Source organism: Gavialis gangeticus, unplaced genomic scaffold, assembly GCF_001723915.1.
Source record: "Gavialis gangeticus isolate Ggan-Ray unplaced genomic scaffold, GavGan_comp1, whole genome shotgun sequence".
Taxonomy (NCBI): domain Eukaryota; kingdom Metazoa; phylum Chordata; order Crocodylia; family Gavialidae; genus Gavialis; species Gavialis gangeticus.
In genome coordinates this window covers 54707321-54713734 of record NW_017729030.1, presented here as the reverse complement: position 1 = coordinate 54713734, position 6414 = coordinate 54707321, and the positions used below count along the sequence as shown (strand labels likewise).

Here is a 6414-nt window from a genome sequence, read left to right as displayed (position 1 = left end):
CGGGGGGGAGTGAAAGACCCCGTGAGACCCTGAGGCACCAGTCATGGTGTAGGTACCTCAGCTCCCCACATCTGTAAAGGGGGACCCAGAGAGGGGGACCCCAGGATAAGAGTATGGGTCATACATCAGGGCCTGCCAGAGCTTCCCCTGAATGGCCCAGGTGGGGGCCAGGACCAGGAGGGTCAGAAGGGCAAGGAGGCCAACTGAGAGGGACGCCCAAGAGCCAGGGGCCTGGAGTCCCAACTGGCCTGGAGGCGGGCCGGGGCTAGTGTGAGCCGAAGGTTCTAGTGAGGGGACCACACCCAAAGGGGAACCAATGGCAGGACAATATATGGCCTGGTATGACGGCGGCAGAGTCCGCCTGAAGGGAGGAACCCAGGTGGGGTCCTACAGTAGGATTCTGGGCCCCGTCTTGGGGGACTGACACATATGAGAATATCATGATGTCATCAGAGAGGCTTGGGCTGTGGTGTAGGGGAGGAATGGAGCTGCAGATAGTGCCCCCTAGCAGCGGGGCAGAAAATGGGCAGCCTCCTGCCTAATTACATCTATTAATTAATCAATTAAGACCAAGGCATGGCGGGTGAGAAGGTGGGCGGTTAGCCCAAGAACAGGTGGGCAGGCCTCGCGGAGATTGGCCCCGGTAGCTCCCCTGTTACAAAGAGCATGTTTACTTTTTTTTCTATTTTCCATTCTTTACTGCTGTATTTGCAAAAGCAGTAACCTTTAAGGTCGTGAAGCAATATAAGAATAACCATTTTCAGCAAAACTATTAACCATAGGTATCATTAGCATACACAAGAAACATCTGTGCCTAACCACATTAAGGAAGAGACACAGAATTGTAACACCATAGCTAAGATTATTTATAGACTAATGTGATGTCTGAAGGAGCTTAAGTTAAGGTCATGATAAGCATCATGTGGCAGTCTAGACTGGAAACCAAAGAAGAAAATATCTATATTTGAAATAGAACAAGTCTAGGCTGACAACAATGGGCCCCTTTCTGATCTAGAAATGGCTTCAAAATGGCATTCAATGAGTTTTAGGTCAAGCACCCCCTCCACCATTTTGAAACATGGGGATGCTGAATACTCATGATGCAGAGACTGCAGGAGTGTGCTAATTAGCACGAGTCCAGCAGACTCACAGCAGGCTCGATTAATCAAGTCTGCTCTGACACATGCTAATTAGCAGGCATCAGAGCAGAGCTCCGTCACTTGTATAGATGCCCCCGATAGCAAGATCTATCAAAGGAAGTTGCATTATACTAAGAACTTCCCATTAGGTTGTTTGTTAAGACCCACAAAACTATATAAGTGAGATGTTCAAAGGAACCCAAGTGACTCAAGAACACAAGTCCTACTGAGTGCTGTTACTCTCCTGTCTCTAGCCAGTCATATACATGCTTTCTACAGCTGGTCTCCAGAATCACTTTTGCCTTTCCCTTAGTGGTTTCTTTGGCTCCAGGGCTTATTCTAACAGCTGCTTTTACTATCCTTATAAAATGGAAATATTTATCTTGTGCAATGACTTTGTTTAGAGATTTTACATATTCATGAATATAATTACTGGCTTTAATTTATATAATTGCTTCCAATTCCAAGAGGATGAGACCAATTGTAAAATATGACCGTCTTAAAAATGAAATCTGATAAGAACTATTTAATCCAATTTAAAAGGGGGAAAGAAAAAGGATTGGAAAGTAAGGGAATGAGAGCTCTCAGTCTGAAGGGTACAGATTGATGTTTTGAGGCTGCTATAAAAAAGCACAAAGATGCAGCTGTGTATCATCATCACCATTATGTTGATAATAATCTACCTAACATTTAAGAAAGAACTCACTGAGATACTTCATGCCCACAGAAACTTGTCCTTGAGGGACATCGTGTTTTAAATCCTCAGTGATGACACATGATTGCCTAAGTTCATGGTTTGGCTTCCATCCTAGAAAGCAGTTCCAGATGTATCAGTGAGGACTCATCTTTGCTAAGGTAGTATACCAGGGGTTATATTATCAAAGGCTTCAGAGAAATTACTTTAAATTCAAAAAGAAAATTTAAAAGGGGTGGGGAGGAGGTAAAAGAGAGAAACAACAAAAGGAAATGGAGTGTGAGGACTAATGCCAAAACCACTTTATCATCAATAGATGGAGCCTTGAGAGAAGATTGGAGCTTTGCATGTTCCCACTGTTTCAACATGCTGCAGAGGGGCTGGCCGGGGCACAAGAGAGCTTCAGTGTGGGGCTAGCCAGCCAGCAGCCCCTGCACTGAAGCACCCTCATGCCCCAGTCAGACCCTTCAGCATCTACACGTGTGCTGCTGCAGAGTTTTTTTTTATTCTGCAGCAGAATAGTACTTGTTTTTACAAGTACTATCCTGCTGTGGACTAAATTAGTTTACTCCAACCTAATATGGATGGATGTGTAGATGCTGTGATGTTTACTCTGTAGCTAGTCAACTAAGCAGCAAGCATCTTGTGTAGATGTGCCAGTATAGACTTCAATGAACAGTCCAGCTATCTTCTCTTAGAAATTAATGCAAATGACTCTTTCCCCATTTTTGTAAAACAAAATCCTTGGTACATTACTTCCTCAGTTATTAGGACACTCAGGTTACGTCAATGGCAATTTGTTTTGGTCCTAACTTGTAACTCTTCTATTTTTAGCTTTATTTAATACAGAACTTCATCTTTATTCTTAAAGTTGATACAGAAATGTAACTTGAAACTGCTGGCTTAGGCCCAAGTTTTAGCAAAGATTGTGAGTCCTATTGGAAGAAGAGCCTAGGTAGGGAGCTACATCTGATGAATGCCTTTACCCGGCCCTTCATATACATTCTGCACTCCTTCAATTATGAGTCACTCTTGAGTTGAAAACATAGCTAAATTTTCTGACTCTCAATTTAAGGGAATGTCTCCCCCCCAAAAAACCAAAAACAAAACAGTGGTGCATATATAGGGATATAACCTCTGTGGTGCATATCGGAGCTTCTTACTGGTACTTTTTCTTTTTCTTAAAGAAATATTTGGATTTAAAAGTTGTCATATATTTGAAGGAAGGCAATAAGTCAGACAAGCCTATAGACAATTGACCCACTTATCACAATGCAACCTGCAACTCACAATGCAACGAGGCAACTTGCATTCCATCACAAATCCCCTTATCCAGTGACATGGCCAACCTCATATTGTTTACATACTAATGGAATGGACCGGAGGGATGTAGTAGAAAAAGAGGTCTGTGAACAACCTGGAAGATGGGATGGAGTGCACCCTCAGCAAGTTTGCAGATGACACCAAGCTGGGGGGAGCAGTAGATATGCTGGAAGGTAGGGCTAGGATTCAGAGTGCTCTAGACAAATTGGAGGATTGGGCCCAAAAGAAATCTCATGGGGTTCAACAAGGAGAAGTGCAAAGTCCTGCACATAGGATGGAACAATCCCATGAACTAGTACAGGCTGGGGGCTGTCTGGCTAGAGAGTAGGTCTGCAGAAAAGGACCAGGGGGTTACAGGTGACAATAAGCTGAACATCAGCCAGCAGTGTGCCCTGGTTACCAAGAAGGCTAACAGCATACTGGGCTGTATGTGTGTTGCCAGTAGGTCAAGGGAGGTGATTATTCCCCTCTGTTCAGCACTGGTGGGGCCACATCTGGCATACTGTGTCCAGTTTTGGACCCCCCAATACGGAAAGGATGTGGAAAGGATTGGAGAGAGTCCAGCAGAGGGCAACAAAATGGTGAGGGGGCTGGGGCACATGATTTATGAGGAAAGACTGAGGGAACTGGGCTTATTTAGACTAGAGGAGACTGAGAGGGGACTTGACAGCAGCCTTCAACTACCTGAAGAGGGGTTCAAAAGAGGATGGAGCTGAACTGTTCTCAGTGGTGGCAGATGACAGAACAAGGAGCAATGGTCTCAAGTTGCAGTAAGGGAAGTTTAGGTTGGATAGGAAGAATTTGCTCACAAGGAGGGTAGTAAAACACTAGAACAGGTTACTCAAAGTGGTGGAATCTCCATCGTTGGAGGTTTTCAAAGCCCAACTAGACCAAGCTGCGCTGGGTTGATCTACTTGGGGATGGTCCTACTTTGAACAGGGGGTTGGACTAGATGACTTCCTGAGGCCCCTTCCAACCCTCATTTTCCATGATTCTGTGATTCTATGATAAGGAGGGAAAACACACAGATGGCAAAATAGAACACACACACATTTAATTTATGCTTTTTCTTTTAACTTTTTCATCCTGGCTTAACATACTCTGGCCTTCTGTCTGTCCATTGCCAAACTTGTAATTTTTCCCACTCCATGTCTCAGTGCTGAATTCAGTCCTCCCCTCTCCCTTTGTGATCCTCTACCACAACAGCAGCCAATGGCTGGACTACAACAAATGTGTTCTGCAGAGAAAGCCTGAGGAAGCCGGAGTGCTCAGTGTCAGGCTCTCATCAATCCAGCCCACTCCTGCTGGATATAGATGAAAGCTGAAATCTGGACATGGTAAAGCAGGGATACAACTTTATGATTTACAATCTGTGTTGTGTAAAGGGAGCCCACACCTAATTGCCTTGTAATTGGGTGTAATAAGCAAGTAGTACTAACCCTTTAGTTATTTACATTAGCATACTATAGGGAAGAGAGAAGAAGGTGGATCCAATCACAAAGATACAATTTGGAATGTGGAAGACCTTGGGCAAGCTACGTAGGGCCAGATCCTGCTCCACCTATGAATCACTGAAGTGTAAGTAGATGCCTATGTCTGATCCTATTTCACCCTGCTCAAACCCCTGAAAAACCACTAATGCATGTACTTCTGTAATGGGTCATTATCTTAGTTTTAGCCTTAAAGCTACCTCACGGTAAGCAGGAGTTTTTCAGGCACTTGAGCAAGGTGGAATTAGATTACATTTAAGTGCTGAAGTATACTTAAGTGCCTAATAGATGGTCTCTCTCTGTCTCAGTTCCTTGTTTGTAAAATAAGGACAGTTAGGTGGTATAGACAATATGAAACTAAGGCACTTGCATACTATGGAAATGAGGTCTGTATCAATACCTTAAAGAGAGAAAAGAATCCATACCACTGCAAAACCTATGGACTGAGGTATCTGGGAGTCCACTGCATTGATTTCAATATCAGCTTTTATATCATGGTAGAGATGGGCAAATACAGTTTTGCACAAAACGCATCTAACAAGCAAAAATGTCTCTGTAGTGTGAATGTCAGCCAACTAATGACATAGATGGTTGTAGGCTGTAAGAGTCAATTGGACATTTATGTTGCTAGGATCCTGTGACCCCAGCTGACTTCCTGCCCTTGGGGCAGGGGGCTGGACTCGATGATCTTCCAAAGTCCCTTCCAGCCCTAATGTCTATGAACTATGAAATCTATGAAATATGAGGGATGTGAAAAGGTTACACCCCCAGGCCAGGCAAGGAAAAGAAATCCCTGGTGTAGATACAGCTGGCAGGAGGAGGCTTCTGTAGGTTTGGCTGCTATTGTGTAGGAGGGTTGTCACCAAGCTGGTAGGAAAACCCCTCTGCCACCACCTATCATATTTCTAACAGGGGCCTCTACTGAAATAGCTATGCTGACACAGCTATAATGGTGGGGTATCTGTAATGCACACAAGCTTCAGGATCCCGAGGTAAATCCAGTTCCACCTCTGTGGCTTGTGAGACATTTGGGCAGGGAGAGGGGGTGTGAAGGGGAGAACAAAACTCATCTGAGTGGAAGCATCAGGGAGATCCAGCCAACAAAACCATTGCTGTCTGAGCTTTAACTGGATTAGACCCTGCTCAAGGTCTAGTCTCTTGTTTAGAAAACCTCACCAAATCTCTAGTGGCTGCTTGTGGTAGGTGAGTTGGGGAGCCGAAAGCTAATGTCACCCATTCCCTCATTTCCCCCAGCTCCACCCTGGAATACATTTTCCAGACTTTCAGGTCAGGTCCTGAATACTGATTGGTGCACTAGCCTCATCAGATTTCTGGCATGATTTCTCACATTCCCATCCACCCCCAGAGAGTTAAGGAAGCAGGGTGTGCTATTCATACTCTGTCTGGGTGTTCACTGGGGAGCTGAGGTGGGTACAGATATGGATGCAGAGAGCGGTTATTTTGCCAGTAAGAACACTTCTGACCCAGCAGGAAAGTCACTCAGGTATGATGCGCTCCATAGTTTAAATTTTGCAGTATTTTGCACAGCCATAAATTACATGAAAAAGTCATGGAGAAATGGGCAGTTAAGTACTGATAGCTTTAATAATTGGCAGATGAACAGAAGGTAAGAGATGACTATCAGGCCGTGACTATTGCAAAGTACTGTCGCATGCCTATCACTGTAAAGAGCTGAATTCTATAATTTCCATCCATGGGGAAGTATAATTTCCTTTCTTGTTTTTCCTTTAACATGGAGTACATATTT

The 6414-nt window shown here is 44.3% G+C and overlaps 1 long non-coding RNA gene across 1 annotated transcript in view; it reads left to right on the top strand.

The window, feature by feature from the left end:
- LOC109301242 overlaps nucleotides 1–5279 on the top strand; it is an 80477-nt gene extending 75198 nt beyond the window's left edge. The window contains exon 5 of the long non-coding RNA XR_002098483.1: nucleotides 4616–5279. This is a non-coding gene — a long non-coding RNA (uncharacterized LOC109301242). The remainder of the gene's footprint in view (nucleotides 1–4615) is intronic.
- The last annotated feature ends 1135 nt before the right edge of the window (nucleotides 5280–6414 follow it).